The following is a 17651-nucleotide window of genomic DNA, read 5'->3' on the forward strand; positions in this document are numbered from 1 at the left end:
TGACCTTTAAAGCCCTAAACGGCCCAGTATACCTGAAGGAGCATCTCCACCTCCATCGTTCTGCCTGGACCCTGAGGTCCAGCTCTGAGGGCTTTCTGAAGGTTCCCTCGCTGCGAGAAGCAAAGCTACAAGGAACAAGGCAGAGGGCCTTCTCGGTGGTGGTGCCCGCCCTGTGGAACGCCCTCCCATCAGATGTCAAAGAGATAAACAACTACCTGACATTTAGAAAACATCTGAAGGCAGCCCTGTTTAGCGAAGCTTTTAATGTGTGACATTTCGATGTATTTTTAATCTTTGTTGGAAGCCGCCCAGAGTGGCTAGGGAAACCCAGCCAGATGTGCGGGGTACAAATAATAAATTATTATGATTATGATTATGTGGTTAGTGTGTCAGACTTGGATCTGGGAGACCTGGGTTCGAATTCCCACTCAGCCACGAAGCTCACTGAGGGAACCTTGCCTCTCAGCTCACTGCCTCTCAGCCTAACCTACCTCACAAGGTTGTTGTGGGATGAAATGAGGCAGGCGAAACCAACTAGGCCACCTGGAGCTCCGTGGAGAAAAAGGATGGGGCATAAATGCAATTTACGAACAGCAAACAAATGAGAAGAGTTGGCAGGTGACAATTTTCCTCAGGGGCGACACGCTGTCTCAGTGGAACACAAGCCTAGACGTCGTCACGGTTCATTCATGGCAACAAGACTGCCTCAGCTTGGCGGTGCAGAAGCAAGCCAGGGAAGGGAAAGAGATGCTCTCGGGCTTTTTGAAGGCGAGAGCGGAAGCCCATTTGACACCCTGCCCAAAACGCTACAAGGAGGCTTCGCTGCCCAAAATACACGGCAGCCTTCGACGCTAGTTCAGTAGGTGGGCAAAGGCTGTCAGCTCCTGTCGACATGGGAGGAATGTGAAGTGCCAGCCTGCAAACAAGGGCACTGTCTGAAGCGGGTGGAGGGCAGCTTGGTCTCGCAACGCCCCTTTGGGATTGTCAGAGACAATTAGGGTGGCTCTCTTCTCCCGTAAACGAGCACTTTCAGTACTCGATGCAAACACCACAGGTGGAAAATTGTAAGTTGCCTGCTGACTCAGCCTGCGACACTCCATTCTCTGTGTTCATGGGTGCAGCAGAGCGCACAACGTAATGTCAGAAACATTTGCACTTAAACATGGTTTTAGCCAGTGCATATTCCCCCCCCCCCAGGGGATACCGGCACCTCTTTTGTTGGTTGTTGTTGTTAAAAAGTGTGGCACATACTGTAACAATTTCATGGTGAGTACTGGCTCCTATTTTTCTGGGGGGCGGGGAGCACTGGTTTTAGATCACTGTTCCTCTAGAGCAGCGGTTCTCAACCTGTGGGTCCCCAGATGTTGTTGGACTACAACTCCCATCATCCCTGAGCTCTGGCCTTGCTAGCTAGGGGCGATGGGAATTGTAGTCCAAAAACATCTGGCTACCCACAGGTTGAGAACTGCTGCTATAGAGCATGGGCAGGCAAACTAAGGCCTGGGGGCTGGATGCGGCCCAATGGCCTTCTAAATCTGGCCCACGGACGGTCTGGGAATCAGCGTGTTTTTACATGTGTAGAATGTGTGCTTTTATTTAAAATGCATCTCTGGGTTATTTGTGGGGCCTGCCTGGTGTTTTTACATGAGTAGAATCATAGAATCATAGAATCATAGAGTTGGAAGAGACCACAAGGGCCATCAAGTCCAACCCCCTGCCAAGCAGGAAACACCATCAGAGCACTCCTGACATATGGTTGTCAAGCCTCTGCTTAAAGACCTCCAAAGAAGGAGACTCCACCACACTCCTTGGCAGCAAATTCCACTGTCGAACAGCTCTTACTGTCAGGAAGTTCTTCCTAATGTTTAGGTGGAATCTTCTTTCTTGTAGTTTGGATCCATCGCTCCGTGTCCGCTTCTCTGGAGCAGCAGAAAACAACCTTTCTCCCTCCTCTACGTGACATCCTTTTATATATTTGAACATGGCTATCATATCACCCCTTAACCTCCTCTTCTCCAGGCTAAACATGCCCAGCTCCCTTAGCCGTTCCTCATAAGGCATCGTTTCCAGGCCTTTGACCATTTTGGTTGCCCTCCTCTGGACACGTTCCAGTTTGTCAGTGTCCTTCTTGAACTGTGGTGCCCAGAACTGGACACAGTACTCCAGGTGAGGTCTGACCAGAACAGAATACAGTGGCACTATTACTTCCCTTGATCTAGATGCTATACTCCTATTGATGCAGCCCAGAATTGCATTGGCTTTTTTAGAATGTGTCCTTTTATTTAAAATGCATCTCTGGGTTATTTGTGGGGCAGAGGAATTAATTCTATTTTCTTTTTCCCCCCAAAATATAGTCTGGCCCACCATATGGTCTGAGGGACAGTGGACCAGCCCACGGGTGAAAAAGTTTGCTGGCCCCTGCTCTAGAGAAAAGGATGAAGACTAGTCTGGCACCTCCACAATCCTGAGCGAAGGCAACCTGGAGGTCATCTTGTAGACTCTGTTGCAAGGTGGAGATTGCAGGCTGAGTTGTCCCTTCCAGGTGCCAGACAGAGCTATCAGGTTACACACCTAGGATCCTGAGATAAAGCAGCCACCTGCAAACTGTTCTGCTCAGTGACCTCATCAGGAGGGTGTTTCCAGGGAGCTGCTTCTCTCCTAGACACCCAGAATCTGCAGCGAGGGAACTATGGAACTCTGCGTTAATACCTGAGTGCAAATGCAATCCACAAGGAGCGTCTCCACCCCCATCGTTCAGCGCGGACACTGAGGTCCAGCGCCAAGGGGCCTTCTGGCGGTTCCCTCATCACGAGAAGTGAGGCTACAGGGAACCAGACAGAGGGCCTTCTCAGTAGTGGCGCCCGCCCTGTGGAACACCCTCCTATCAGATTTCAAAGAGATAAACAACTACCTGACATTCAGAAGACATCTGAAGGCAGCCCTGTTCAGGGAAGTTTTTAATATTTAACGCTGTACTGTTTTTAACACTTGATTGGGAACTGCCCAGAGTGGCTGAGGAAACTCAGCCAGATGGGCGGGGTATAAATAAATTACAGTATTATTATTATTATTATTATTATTATTATTATTATTATTTATTATTATTAAAAAAGCCACAAAACACAGAGCTGAAAACAAGAAGAAGAACAATCATATCTTTCATTCGCCAAGATAGGTGTATTTTAAAATATTCCTCCTGTAAGTTGAAGCATTTTTATACAGCTTGAAACAAATGCACCGAGTTGCATCAAGTGAAACAAATGACTGGAAGATTCGTGATTTAAAAAAAACAGAAACACCCCATCCGCAGGGCACCAGGTTGGGAAAACGTGGTCTAAATTGTTCTGGAAAGTCCACCCTATGTGGGCAAGAGCACGGACCCATGCGCTAGGATGCCGTTCATGGCTGGAAGCCATTTTGATTTGTTTTTATTAGTTTTTATTAAATATTACAAGAAAAGAAAAAGAAAAAAGAAATAGAAACAAAAATCAATACATAACACTGTAAGCACATTTGTCTACGTATTTTCCAACATGCAGACTAGAAAAGAAAAGAGATGAAAGATAAAAGAAAAGGGAAAAAGAAAAAGAAAAAAAAATACTTTTCATAATCAAGAATACCAAATTTATACTTCAAACATTACAATATATAAATCCTAGTTAAAATATTCTAAAAGACTTCCACCGCATTCACCACACATCTCTTAGTTTCTAGTTCACCTTTACATCTGCCATTTTGAGAGGATGTCCTTGGGAGAAGCAAGACTAACAGGCTTTCTTTTATAATATGTATAGGTTTAACTGTACCAAAAATATTGGCAGCATCAAGCCTCACCCCTTTCCACCCAGGTGCTTGGGGCAACGCAGAGGCAATTAAGCCACGGTAATAACAATTAAAGCGGATTTAATGTATACACAATGTAAGAACATGCTGTATTAATAAGGGAGACATTGTGGTATCATTCAGGCAGGGCGCGGGTCTCCTCCCTTCTCCACTGAATCACATTTGCAGAGAGCTAGTCATTAGCATCCCAAGAGAGAGCCAGGTGTTTGGATTCCTGGTGGGTCTTCAGGGAGGTCTGGGTTTTATTATTCCCCTTCCCAAATGAGTTTCCAACCTGGCACAGCCTCTGCATTAATAGCCTTACGTGAAAGTTGCTGCAACGAGGGCAAAGCGTGCTCTTTCCAGTGTGGAGCCAGTGTGGTGTAGTGGTTAAGAGCGGTGGACTCGTAATCTGGTGAACCGGGTTCGCTTCCCCGCTCCTCCACATGCAGCTGCTGGGTGACCTTGGGCCAGTCACACTTCTCTGAAGTCTCTCAGCCCCACTCACCTCACAGAGTGTTTGTTGTGGGGAGGAAGGGAAAGGAGAATGTTAGCCGCTTTGAGACTCCTTCGGGTAGTGATAAAGCGGGATATGTGCTTGGCGTGCTCTGGTCCATGGGGTCACGAAGAGTCGGACACGACTAAATGACTAAACAACAACAAAAAGCGGGATATCAAATCCAAACTCCTCTTCTTCTTCTTCTTCTTCTTCTTCTTCTTCTTCTTCTTCTTCTTCTTTCTGCAGAATGGGAGCTAGGTCAAAGGACTGCCCCCCTCGATTTGCCCCATTGCTATATCTGTAACAGGCCAAAATCATCCTCTGGAATCTACTGGCTCTGTCCAGCAGCCACACACAACGGCATTCTGGAGATCTCCTAATCGGAGGCTCCTGGGATTCCCTTTTGCTTGACACATGCTTTGATCGCGTTATATGCCAATTAATTCCCCCTTCCTTCTCTGCACCTTGTAAAAATCAGGCCTTTCCCACTGAATCAGATCTCGCCAGATGCACGGAAAACCCAAGGAGAATTTTTGCTGAACCGAGCGGTGCGGCTGATGAAAGTGGTACAACATCATTTTAAAGAACAGCAAGACCCACATACACCCCGACTGTCCTCTGCACCGGAAGGAGACCCTCAGGTCTCACATCCTCTCAAGTGCACATCCTCCCAAAGAACTCCATTAGCCAGAGATGGGAGCCCTCCATACTTCCACTGGACTCCAACTCCCATCAACCACAGCCAGAATAGACAGCGGTCAGGGATGATGGGAACTGTAGTCCTGAAACATCTGGAGGGCCAAAGCTGGAGGAGGACAGGACAGAGGACAGAGAAATGGGGTAACTGTACCCCTGAAGGACCAGGTGTGCAGCCTGGGAGTCATTTTGGACTCACAGCTGTCCATGGAAGTGCAGGTCAATTCTGTGTCCAGGACAGCTGTTTATCAGCTCCATCTGATGCGCAGGCTGAGACCCTACCTGCCTGCAGACTGTCTCACCAGAGTGGTGCATGCTCTGTTTATTTCCTGCTTGGACTACTGCAATGTGCTCTACATGGGACTACCTTTGAAGGTGACCCAGAAACTACAACTAATCCAGAATGCAGCAGCTAGACTGGTGACTGGGAGCGGCTGCCGAGACCACATAACACCGGTCCTGAAAGACCTACATTGGCTCCAAGTACGTTTCCAAGCACAATTCAAAGTGTTGATGCTGACCTTTGAAGCTCTAAATGGCCTCAGCCCAGTATACCTGAAGGAGCGTCTCCACCCCCATCGTCCAGCCCGGACACTGAGGTCCAGCACCGAGGGCCTTCTGGCGGTTCCCTCACTGCGAAAAGCGAGGTTACAGGGAACCAGGCAGAGGGCTTTCTTGGTGGTGGCGCTCGCCCTGTGAAACACCCACCCATCAGATGTCAAGGAAATAAAACAACTATCAGTCTTTTAGAAAACATCTGAAGGCTGTTTAGGGAAGTTTTTAATGTTTGATGTTTTATCGTGTTTTTAATATTATTATTGATATTATGTTGGGAGCCACCCAGAGTGGCTGGGGAAACCCAGCCAGATGGGCGGGGTATAAATAGTAAATTATTATTATTATTATTATTATTATTATTATTATTATTATTATTATTCTAGAAAGAGCTGTGAGTGGAAGGGTGTTCTTTCACCTTCCTCTGGACCAGGATGGCCAAACTTGGACCTCCAGATCTTTTGGGACTACAACTCCCATCATCCCTAGCTAACAGGACCAGTGGTCAGGGATGATGGGAACTGTAGTCCCAAAACATCTGGAGGGCCAAGTTTGGCCATGCCTGCTCTGGACCCTCTGGGAAGCTCAACAAACCTGCTGCAACTTGAACTGGGTGTGGGGAATACAGCTGAATGAGAGGCAGCTGTTAGCAGCCTCAGGAAGGACCATCCGCCTTGGCCTGCCCATAAAAAACAAGTCTAGAGTGAGAAACTAGGGTGGTGTCCAGTAGTTTCCAGGAACTCTTTTCTGAGCAAGCTGATAGTTTCCTTGGACCCTGGGTGAGAACCCTGCAGCTGAGAGGTAGGGTATGTCAGAAGGAAAATGAAACAATATTTATTGAAAGTGAGGAGGAATTAAAGAACCTTTTAATGAGGGTGAAAGAGGAGAGCACAAAATATGGTCTGAAGCTCAAGATAAAAAAAACTAAGATCCTGGCCACTGGTCCCATCACCTCCTGGCAAATAGAAGGGGGGGGGGAATGGAGGCAGTGAGAGATTTTACTTTCTTGGGCTCCTTGATCACTGCAGATGGTGACAGCAGTCACAAAATTAAAAGACGCCTGCTTCTTGGGAGAAAAGCAATGACAAACCTAGACATCATCTTAAAAAGCAGAGACATCACCTTGCCGACAAAGGTCCATATAGTTAAAGCTATAGTTTTCCCAGTAGTGATGTAGGGAAGTGAGAGCTGGACCATAAAGAAGGCTGATCGCAAAAGAATTGATGTTTTTGAATTATGGTGCTGGAGGAGACTCTTGAGAGTCCCATGGACTGCAAGAAGATCAAACCGATCCATTCTGAAGGAAATCAGCCCTGAGTGCTCACTGGAAGGACAGATCCTGAAGCTGAGACTCCAATACTTTGGCCACCTCATGAGAAGAGAAGACTCCCTGGAAAAGACCCTGATGTTGGGAAAGATGGAGGGCACAAGGAGAAGGGGACGACAGAGGACGAGATGGCTGGACAGTGTTCTCGAAGCCACAAACATGAGTTTGACCAAACTGCGGGAGGCAGTGGAAGACAGGAGTGCCTGGCGTGCTCTGGTCCATGGGGTCACGAAGAGTCGGACATGACTAAATGACTAAACAACATATATATTACAGGCATGGTTAAACTTGGCCCTCCAGATGTTTTGGGACTACAATTCCCATCATCCCTGACCACTGGTCCTGTTAGCTAGGGATCATGGGAATTGTAGTACCAAAACATCTGGAGGGCAAAGTTTGGCCATGCCTGATATATTAATAACTTGGTACTCATGTAACATTTTTACACGTATTTAGTGTAAAAAAAATATTAATTTACGTTGTCTCTTGTTGCTTCAGGTTTTTGTGTGTGTGCTGTTTAGGGAATTTTTAAAATATATTAAGTAGTCTGGAAATTAAATCATCCATAATCAGTCCATCGCCCAGCCCTGTTCAACAGGCTAGAGGTGGTCTATGAAACTCCGAGTTCAAGTCCTCAGTTAGCAGATAGGTATATTGTACATAGGTAAAGGTAAAGGGACCCCTGATCATTAGGTCCAGTCGTGGCCGACTCTGGGGTTGCGGCGCTCATCTCGTTTTATTGGCCGAGGGAGCCGGTATACAGCTTCCGGGTCATGTGGGCAGCATGACTAAGCCGCTTCTAGCGAACCAGAGCAGCGCACGGAAACGCCGATTACCTTCCTGCCGGAACGGTACCTATTTATCTACTTGCACTTTGATGTGCTTTCGAACTGCTAGGTTGGCAGGAGCAGGGAGCTCACCCCGTCACGGGGATTCAAACTGCCAACCTTCTGATCAGCAAGTCCTAGGCTCTGTGGTTTAACCCACAGCGCCACCCACATCCCCATATTGTACATACTCAATGTCAATTAAAACACAAAAGGGGGGAAGACTGGAGAGGAAGGATTGTACCCAGGCAACCACTTGTACCTGACTGCACCCTCCACTCGTCTCGCAGTTTGGGAAGCCAGGATGCAGAGGGTTAATGCGGGACCTTCTGCTCTGTGCTGATAAAAAGACTGGGAACTGTTCCCAGGCAAAATCCTTAAAGCCCTGACCTTATCTGCTTTCAAGTTACTCCTCAAGAAAGAAAACCACCCACAGCCCACTCTCTTTCCAAAACACACAGGAAGCAGCAAGCTGATAATTTCTCCACAGGTGGTTTCTGTACCTCTCTGACCCGGGTTAACCGTTTCCCCCCCTCCCCTCCCTTAGGCTGAAGAATACATTTTGCTTTGCTCTTCTAGATATATCACCATGAATGAACAATAACCAATGCTCTGTTTACAGGGACGCGGGTGGCGCTGTGGGTTAAACCACAGAGCCTAGGACTTGCCGATCAGAAGGTCGGTGGTTCGAATCCCTGCGACGGGGTGAGCTCCCATTGCTCGGTCCCTGCTCCTGCCAACCTAGCAGTTCGAAAGCACGTCAAAGTGCAAGTAGATAAATAGGTACCGCTCCAGCGGGAAGGTAAACGGCGTTTCCGTGTGCTGCTCTGGTTCGCCATAAGTGGCTTATTCATGCTGGCCACATGACCTGGAAGCTGTATGCCGGCTCCCTCGGCCAATAAAGCGAGATGAGCGCCGCAACTCCAGAGTCGGTCATTACTGGACCTAATGGTCAGGGGTCCCTTTACCTTTACCCCTCAGTTAAGCCCACCCCCCAGCTATGACTTTTTAGACTCCTGCAAAGCACTGGCATTTCCCACTTGTGTGTGGATGCTGTTGTGTTGACTGCAAAACTAACAGTGTGCAGAGTGAATTTGCTCTGTGTGTGTGTGTGTGTGTGTGTGTGTGTATATACGTAATATTCAGCAGCCCATTTCACACAGCGACTCCATCCCCCAAAGGGTCCCTGAGAAATGCAAAACTCGCGGAGCCATAAGTTTAATTGGGAAGTGCAGTGGGAGGGTGGAGGGGAGTGATCTTATTTATCTACCAAGAACTCAAATTCCCAGAGACTCTTCCCAGAAATCTCCTCCTCACCCAGCTCTCCCCAGCACCTTTTTGCCAAAAAAAAAAAAAAAAAGCCCATAGCCTCAGCCCAAGCAAGCCATTAACATTCCCTTCGTCTTGTAAATATTGCCTGAGAGATCCAGCCTCTCTCCTGGCCTCAATTAATTGTGGCCTGGGGGAGAAGGAGATAAGTGAGTGCTAAAACTTTAGCTACAGCTCCACAGATGGTAAAAATAAAGTTTGATGTGACAAGCGAGGGCAGCCTGGGGAATAGGGAGCTGGTTTCAGAGTAGACACTTGCTGGTTTTTTTTAAAAAAGGATTTTCATAATAATATCTCGCTCTTAAAAAAATAAAATGAATCTGGTCCCAGTCATTAGCGTGTTCTGTTTCACTTAATGATTTTTGTGGTCGGGCACTTTTGCACTTTTGGCTTCCATTGCTGGAGCAACTGTGCTGACATTGTAATTATTTGGTCCTTAGGTGTCCCTGTGACACCCCCACCCGCTTGATATTATTCATGGCGTGTTTTTTCAAAAGGCCATGAAAGGTGTCTCTCCCGGGAAAGGCCTGGGTATGAAAATTCTGCAGCTGAGCCAAAATAAAATTAAAATCATAGCAAAGTTTGTTGAGAGTTGCTTATTTCCACCATCCCACAACTGGGTGCAAAGTCTACTTGCATTGTTTGGAGGGGTGAGGTTTGGGTTTTGGTCTTTTGCAAGCGTCACCCAAGAATGGCCATAGCCCAGAAAGCTTCCAGAAAGTGCCCTGCAGGCAAAATTTCCTAGATTGGGAGACATCCTGTCTGAAACCCTGGGGAGCTGCTGCCAGCCAGTGTCAACAACACTGGGCTAGGTCAGGGGTTGGCAAACTAAGGTCCGCAGGCCAGATCAGGCCCAATTGCCTTCAGGATCTGGCTCATGGACTGTCCGTGGATCGGCGTGGGGATTCTGTTTGTTCGGGCTGCGCCATTTTTTCCCTGCACCATTCCATTTCCCCCTCTCCCTCAGACACACACACCGCGACAGCACCTTCTCCCTCCCTCCCTCCTGGCTTCTCCCTGCCCTGCCTAGAGGAGGAAAGGGGCTGGGCTGAGCTGGCTGAGTGCCATTTTAAGCAGCCCCTCTCCAGAGCCAACCCTTCATGCCACCGCTACCACCCTGCTGATCCTGTGGGCCATAGAGCGAAGCGGACGAGCTCTCTCTGCCTACCCACGAGAAGCAGCAGTGGTGGTGGTGGTGGTAGCAGCCCCAGGGAAGGTAAGCGCAGCGGCTGGGGCTGGGTAATAATAATAATAATAATAATAATAATAATAATAATAATTTATTATTTATACCCCACCCATCTGGCTGGGTTTCCCCAGCCACTCTGGGCGGCTTCCAACAGAATATTAAAATACAATAACCTATTAAACATTAAAAGCTTCCCTAAACAGGGCTGCCTTCAAATGTCTTCTAAAAGTCTGGTAGTTGTTGTTCTCTTTGATATCTGGTGGGAGGGCGTTCCACAGGGATGGTGCCACTACCGAGAAGGCCCTCAGCCTGGTTCCCTGTAACTTGGCTTCTCGCAGTGAGGGAACCGCCAGAAGGCCTTCGGCACTGGACCTCAATGTCCGGGCAGAACGATGGGGGTGGAGATGCTCCTTCAAGTATACTGGACCAAGGCCGCTTAGGATTTTAAAGGTCAGCACCAACACTTTGAATTGTGCTTGGAAACGTACTGGGAAGAGGACTACTTGCCCCCCTCGCCTCTTCTTCCAGCTCCCCCCTTTCTCCGGCCCACCACAAGGTCTGAGGGACAGTGGAGTGGTCCGCAGCTTTAAAAAAATTGCCAACCCCTGGGCTAGGTGGAACAATGATCTGACTCAGTATAAATTGCCATTCTATATGTTCCCTCAATATCATGATAAAGCAAGACCCCTGCTCTCTGAGGGCTCATCCCCACTTTGTCTCACCGCTTCTCCCTGAGAAAACCCGCATTGTATTGCTGAATCAGACCAGACAGCAATGGGGTTTTCTGCAGATTGCTGTTTGTTCCAGTTCAGCAGTAAAGAACATGTTTTCAAGGGGAACGTTGGTCATGAAACCACTCGCACCCGTGCCTAGGCAGCATGGAAGAAGTGGGAAAGCTCTTAGGCATGTTCTTTCTAGACACGGGACAAGAGGGACGAGCCCTTAATCTTTAGATCATAGAGGGGTTTGGGGCAGGTGGAGCTCATCACGCTGTGATAATACCAGGAAGGTCAGAGGTACCCTATCCCTCATTTGATCTAGCTCAAAAGCTTCCTTGGTGTCACCAGCAAATACAATTGAGGTGGATCGTGGGTGGGGAAGCTCACACAGTGGGGAGGACCCCAAAATAGTAAAACTGGAAGGTAGAAGCCACAACCGGAGCAGGAGATTCCCCTGGAACTGTAACATCCAGATGAGCTCCAAGGGGCTGGTTCCGCAAGTGGTGAGAAAATGGCAATTAACCTCAGGGGTGGTGCCTACATCCTCTCATCCTGCCTAATTTATCCCCCAGCTTAATTAAGAAGAGGAGACGGCTTGCTTCAGCTTTTTAAGGCAAGCCACAACACCGCCAGAAAATAAGCGATCCCACGGGCGTTCTGCAAAGAAGCATTTCTTCCCATTGTAAAAGACCAACAGGTTACTTATAGAGCAACCAAGCCTGTGTCTAAAGATGCAATGAAACATCTTTTTAAAAAAAAATAAAATAAAATAACTTTCTTTTTTAAAGCAAAAGCCACAGCAGCGAGAGATTTCATCTTTCTAGACCCCCTCCGTATAATACAACGCTGCCAAACGGAACCCCCATGCTAATATATTTTCCTTTGCATTGTAAGGTCCCCATTACGAAGTCCTGCAAGCAACACTTTCAATACCGAGGCACAAGAAAGGGGAGGAAGGGGGGGAAAACCCTCGCTGGCTCCCGGGCTTTCTTTGAAGCGTGCTTTTTCCAGGATGGACAGCGTTTTATCTTTTCACAAGCAGCTCTTAACCATGGAACAATTCTGACAGGGGGCACGCGGAGGCCAGAAAGTTGGTCTCCAAGCGGCATTTTTGAAACGTTTCGTTAGCTGCGCCTTCGGGTTCCAGGGGAGCGATTCTGCCAGGAGGCGCGTCGAGAACTTCCAAATTAGTTGCCGGGGTCTCGGGATACTGATTATTCATTTCGTCCAAATATTAGCGAGCGCCTTCTGCCCTTTTCAAAGCCTGCACGTAGGATCTTTGATGCATTGTGCGACTTGAAAGCCCAGCACCTGAAGAAGGAAGAAGACTCCCCCACTCTTTTTTTTTTAAGCCGGGGGCTGGAGGGGGGGGAAAGCCAACGCTTTCATATCGAATGAATTCCGTTCTCTTCTGCACAATGCATTCAATGGCGTCGAAACCGTGACCTGCCTTGTGTCTGAAAGGGCTGAAATCTCAGACGTGCAAGGATGAAACAGCCACTCGTATCAATACATAAGTGTAAATGCTCACAGCTCTCTATTAACAGGAGGACATTATCTACAGCCCCCTCCCTCCCCCCAGCCATGGAAAACCAATGAAATTGGATGCAGAGACGGCTGGCCCGGGAAGGGGTGTCTGCGCTAAGAAGTGACCCCTTCTTCAGCTCAATCTCTTTCTCTCTTTGGGGTGCGTGAGGACGGGAGGGCTGGAGTGGAGCACAGCTGGAAGTCAAGCCAACCTAGATTCATTTCCTTTTGAAAAGACACCCTCTCTCTTTGTTAGCGATGTTGCAAACTACCCATTATCGCGCCCTGCTTCGCATCCGCTCCATGAGAGCCTTGTCAGATGCCTACAACTCAACAGTGGTCCTGCTATTATCCCCAGAAGTTCAGCAGACCTTTCCTTTCAGGAGGAGGTGCGCTATAGAAAAGGGAACTTTTATGAACACATCCCTCAGATGGAAGCCAGAAGACTTAGGGTAGGAGGGGGAGCTTCTACGTGTAGGAAAATCAGGCACAGCTTCCCCAAGAACCACGAGCCATATGGACTTGGGGACACAGGAAGCTTCCTTATACTGAATCAGACCATTGGTCCATTTAGCACAGTACTGTCTATAGCAAGGTTTCCCAAACTTAAGTCTCCAGCTGTTTTGGGACTACAACTCCCTTCTTCCCTAGCTAGCAGGACCGATGGTCAGGGATGATGGGAATTGTAGTCCAAGAACAGCCTGAGACCCAAGTTTAGGAAACCCTAAATCAGTGTTTCTCAACCTGTGGGTCCCCAGATGTTGTTGGACTACAATTCCCATCGTTCCTAGACAGCATGACCAATGGTCAGGGATGATGGGAGTTGTAGTCCAACAGCATCTGGGGACGCACAGGTTGAGAACCGCTGCCCTAGATAGACACTGACTGGCAGACAGGTCCGGATTAAGACCTTCAGAGGCCCCAAGCACTTAAAAGATTTTGGTGCCCCCATATATATCTAATTCAAAATAGAAACAATAATAAACTGTAAAATAAAATTTCATTTTTTCAAAATGAAACGAAACCTACAGTAAGATGGAAAGCAATGTTTATCTTTTCACTTCCACTTTATTTATATTTGAAAAATCCTTTTTCTCATTGCAAAGTCTTTGATCAGATCCTCAAGACTAATCTTACGTAACGCATCTGCTGCAATACTTGGTAGAGATGGGGCACACAGCCTGCCTTGTTGTACAGTTGTCCCATTGGGATTCGTAATACACTTCAGCTGAGAAAATGAACACTCAGCTAAGCAGTTTGAAGCCATTAATGTTAAAAATCTGGCAATGGAAAATGGCTTCGGTGCCCCCTTCCCTTTATGCCCTAGGTAAAGGTAAAGGAACTACTAGGTTGGCAGGAGCTGGGACCGAGCAACAGGAGCTCACCCCGTTGCGGGGATTCAAACCACCGACCTTCTGATCAGCAAGCCCTAGGCTCAGTGGTTTAGACCACAGCACCACCCGCGTCCCTCTTTATGCCCTAAGCACATGCTTATTTTGTTTAATGGTTAATCCAACCCTCTTGGCAGAGCTTGAGGCAATGGACCTCCTAACCCTACCTGGAGATGCCAAGAATTGAAGATGGGACCTTCTGTGCAAAGCAAACACTCTAACCCTGAATCACACCCCTTTCCTGCTGAAAGTAAGACCTAAGAACAGTGGCAGAGCATATGTCCGCGTTGCCCAGGGCAAGTGCGCTCCCGAGGGGGGCATGGTGTGGAGGATGCCCCCCCCCAAGTGTGGAATAGCAAGCTACCCATGGCAGACATTCGGCACACCAAAACTGAACTACAATTCCCAAAGTTGCCTGGGAAGATGGGTTGACTGTTAAATGCCTCTGGGAATTGTAGCTCTGCGAGGGGAACAGAGGTCTGCTAACAACTCTCAGCACCCTTAACAAACTGCAGCTCTCGGGTTCTTGAGGGGAAACCATGACCAGCACCATAAGGGCTTTAGATGTGTGGTGTGGTTCAAATCACAGAACTGCAGTGTTGGAAGGGGCGCCTGTGAGATTTGAAACACAAGAGCAGTCAAGTACAACATTCCTAGAGTGAACACGTTTACACATGGGGAGGAATGTTTGTCCAGCCAGCAGGTAAACTTCCTGTTTCCTTCTGGGCTGGGACAGACTTCCTCTGCATGTGACTAGAGGTGGGCGTGGCCTCACCTGTGCAGGTAACAAGAAAAGCACAGGGCAGGACAGCCATCTCTCTCTCTTTGACTACATGTATCGAAGAAGCAACATCTGCTTAGCCAAAGATACTCTCTTGGCCTCCACCCAGGAGAGGACAGAGGGACTGTCTCCTTATGAGATAGTTTCCAGGTGTATGTTACTTTTCTAAGCTAAATCTGCCTTCTGGGATCCGATTGTGAACAGAATGTGAGTAAACTCTTTTTATACTTTTATAGAAGACTGTGTCGTGTCTTATCTTTTATAAGGGAATAAGGGGGAAATACCAGAGCAGTTATTATAGAGGCTTTAGCGAGCCTGAGCAAACGCATCCACTGTGAGTTTAAAAGGGGGAATGTTACTCTGCTAAATTGTGAACTTGTTTACACAAGATGGAAAGGCTATAATCAAACAATATATCCTCTCCTGCATCCCTGAACATTCCCACAGCGCCGAGAGCCATCCAGTCTAACCCCCTACAATGAAGGGCTCCATTGGACTTGCTTAAAGCACCGTGAAACGAGGCTTCCATTCAGAGAACCAGCAAACTGAAAACAAGCCACCTGGATGCTCCCTCTTCCCAGGAAGCTGAACTCTCCTGTTGGCAGGTTTGGGACACTGGCATTTTGCAGAACCCCATAATGACAAGACTGCCTGTGGCTGAGTTGCTGACAGCACTTGGAAGTATGTTTCTCAGCAAGCAATTTATGCTACAACCCTGCCGTGCTTGGCTGCCATTAGGCAGTCAGTCCCCAGGTTTGAAAGAAGTTCATTCCAGTCCCTCGAGTGGGTCGCCTTGTTATTGGGGTCCCACCTTGCATCACCTTTTGACTCTAAACGCAACAGACTCTAAATACAGCAGCGTAAAGATACCCGAAATAATGAGCTATAGCGCGATCTCTGCACTCACACTATGCATATAGTTGCAAGTCTCTCTCTCTCTCTGTTTAAGTAGATGTCTTAGAAGCCCTTATTAAAAAGGCAATCGAGGCATTTATGTATTTTGTTCTGTATTTTTAAGGGAGGCCCGCGTGTTGCAAAACTGGCTTGCTGGCAGCAAGCTGACAGGTCATTACTTTGCATCCTCCAAATTCTATGTGCTGATAAGAAAACGGCACCAATTTGATGTTTTATCAGTTTCCCGGATGGAAGGGGGAATTATGCAGGCCTAGATAACGATTCTAACCACTTTGCCATAGATTAGAGTTTCGCTTTTGGGTGGAGGTATCGTTATAACCACAGTATGTGTGTATACATCCACTGTAGCAAACTTTCTTCCCTTGCTCACAACCAACACTAAAAAGCAGACAAAGAATGTTATTTTGAAAGAGGAAGAGCAAAAGGCTAAAGTATGGGGGCAAAAATTAGGGATACTGCAGGACACTGAGCAAAATCAAGCTGTAACACTCATTGTTCCAGCTTACAGTCTAAAGGTACATGAGTAGGGTTGCCATATTTCAAAAAGTGAAAATCCGGATGCAAAAGTTGGGGATTGTTGTTGTTTGGCAAAGTTGCTGAGCAAAATCTCAAAAAAAGAGAGAGAACTTTTGAGCTATTTTTAATGAGATTTACCAAAATTTACACTACCGACATGGGCTGCCATACACCCGGATTTTCCTGGACATATCAGCAATTTCCGCTTGGGCGCTGTTTAGGAGGGCTGAATACCAGCTATGTCCGTATGGCAACCCAATACATGAGGCTACCGCCTTGCTGAAGCTAAGCAGGTCTGGGCCTGGTCAGTAACTGGATGGGTGACCGTGCTAGGAACACATATATACCACCTTGGACTCCATGGCGGAAATGGGTGGGATATAAATTGTTGTTGTTACTGGCATCCGTCTGCCTCAAAGGACAATGGAGTGTGCCTTGGGAGGTGAACTCAAACTGCAGCATCAAAGTGACCTCTCCGGGGTGCAAGCCTGGACAGTGTGTAGGGAGGTCCTGGGCTGGCCAGATGACAAGACCCTGTTGTAAACAAAAATCTGGCATTTTCCCCTTATGGGGTATCCAAGAGCCCATATAGAGTCCTTACGTAGGTTCCCTATTGGTAGGAGAAAATAACAGAGGCCAACCAGAGAATATTGAGAAGCAAAGCAGCTAGTAAGCCTGATCTTTATTGATCTGTTGCAACAGGGTGCTCCCCACACACACAGGAGGGAGGAGGAACCCAGAACAATGGCGCGCAAGGCCTTATAAAGACATTTTAAATTCCCTGCCCTGGAGCTCAAGACCACCCCTCCATACATCATACATACATCACAGAAGGGGTGTAACCCAAGACCACCACACACACCCCGATACATCATACCTACATCACAGAAAGGGAGGTTTACAGCAGAAATCTGAGTGGTTTGTTTACCTCCTGTCTGCCAGGTTACCTGTTTAATGGTCACTTGATTGGATTGCCTGGGAAGCCTGGCCAGTCTTTTGTAATAATAAATACTTAGTTCCTGAGCCAGGTCACAGCCTCACTCCCTATTCATATCTTACATGTGCCCTTAAGACAGGATTTGTGAAGGAAAAGACAATGGGGAGGCTTTTCCATTTTCCTTTGACGTTGCAGAGAAAACATTTGCTCAGTTTGAGAATCAAAATGGTTTCAGGTCAATCTTCCTGCGCTGATCTATGTACGTGCTAGGTTGGTACACTTATGAACATTTAACAGATATCTAAGACCTCAAAATTCCTATCACAACCCCCCTCTCGGTCTCGCTGATGTGGTCCAAAGGAAAGCAGAGCAAGATGCTTGGCATCATCTTGGCTGCAGGAGTTGTTGGAAAGAGGTGCTGAGCCGAGGAGGCGCCAAACTGAGAAAATCCATAATTAAAGAAGATCTATTTGGGAGGGCCTTTGTTGGCAAGGTGATGTCTCTAATTTTTAAGACAGCATCTTAAAAAGTAGAGACATCCCATTCTGAAGGAAATCAGCCCTGAGTGCTCACAGGAAAGACAGATCCTGAAGCTGTGGCTCCAGTACTTTGGCCACCTCA

General features: G+C 47.5%; 1 protein-coding gene and 1 long non-coding RNA gene across 2 annotated transcripts in view; one reads left to right on the top strand and one right to left on the bottom strand.

Moving 5' to 3' along the window:
- Window positions 1–17651, bottom strand: part of ZBTB7C (zinc finger and BTB domain containing 7C) — a 248701-nt gene that overhangs the window by 133125 nt on the left and 97925 nt on the right. The window lies entirely within an intron of this gene.
- Window positions 1–17651, top strand: part of LOC308458825 — a 470973-nt gene that overhangs the window by 122985 nt on the left and 330337 nt on the right. The gene's annotated exons all lie outside the window — the stretch shown is intronic.

Source organism: Podarcis pityusensis, assembly GCF_964106645.2.
Source record: "Podarcis pityusensis genome assembly, chromosome: 11".
NCBI lineage: Eukaryota > Metazoa > Chordata > Lepidosauria > Squamata > Lacertidae > Podarcis > Podarcis pityusensis.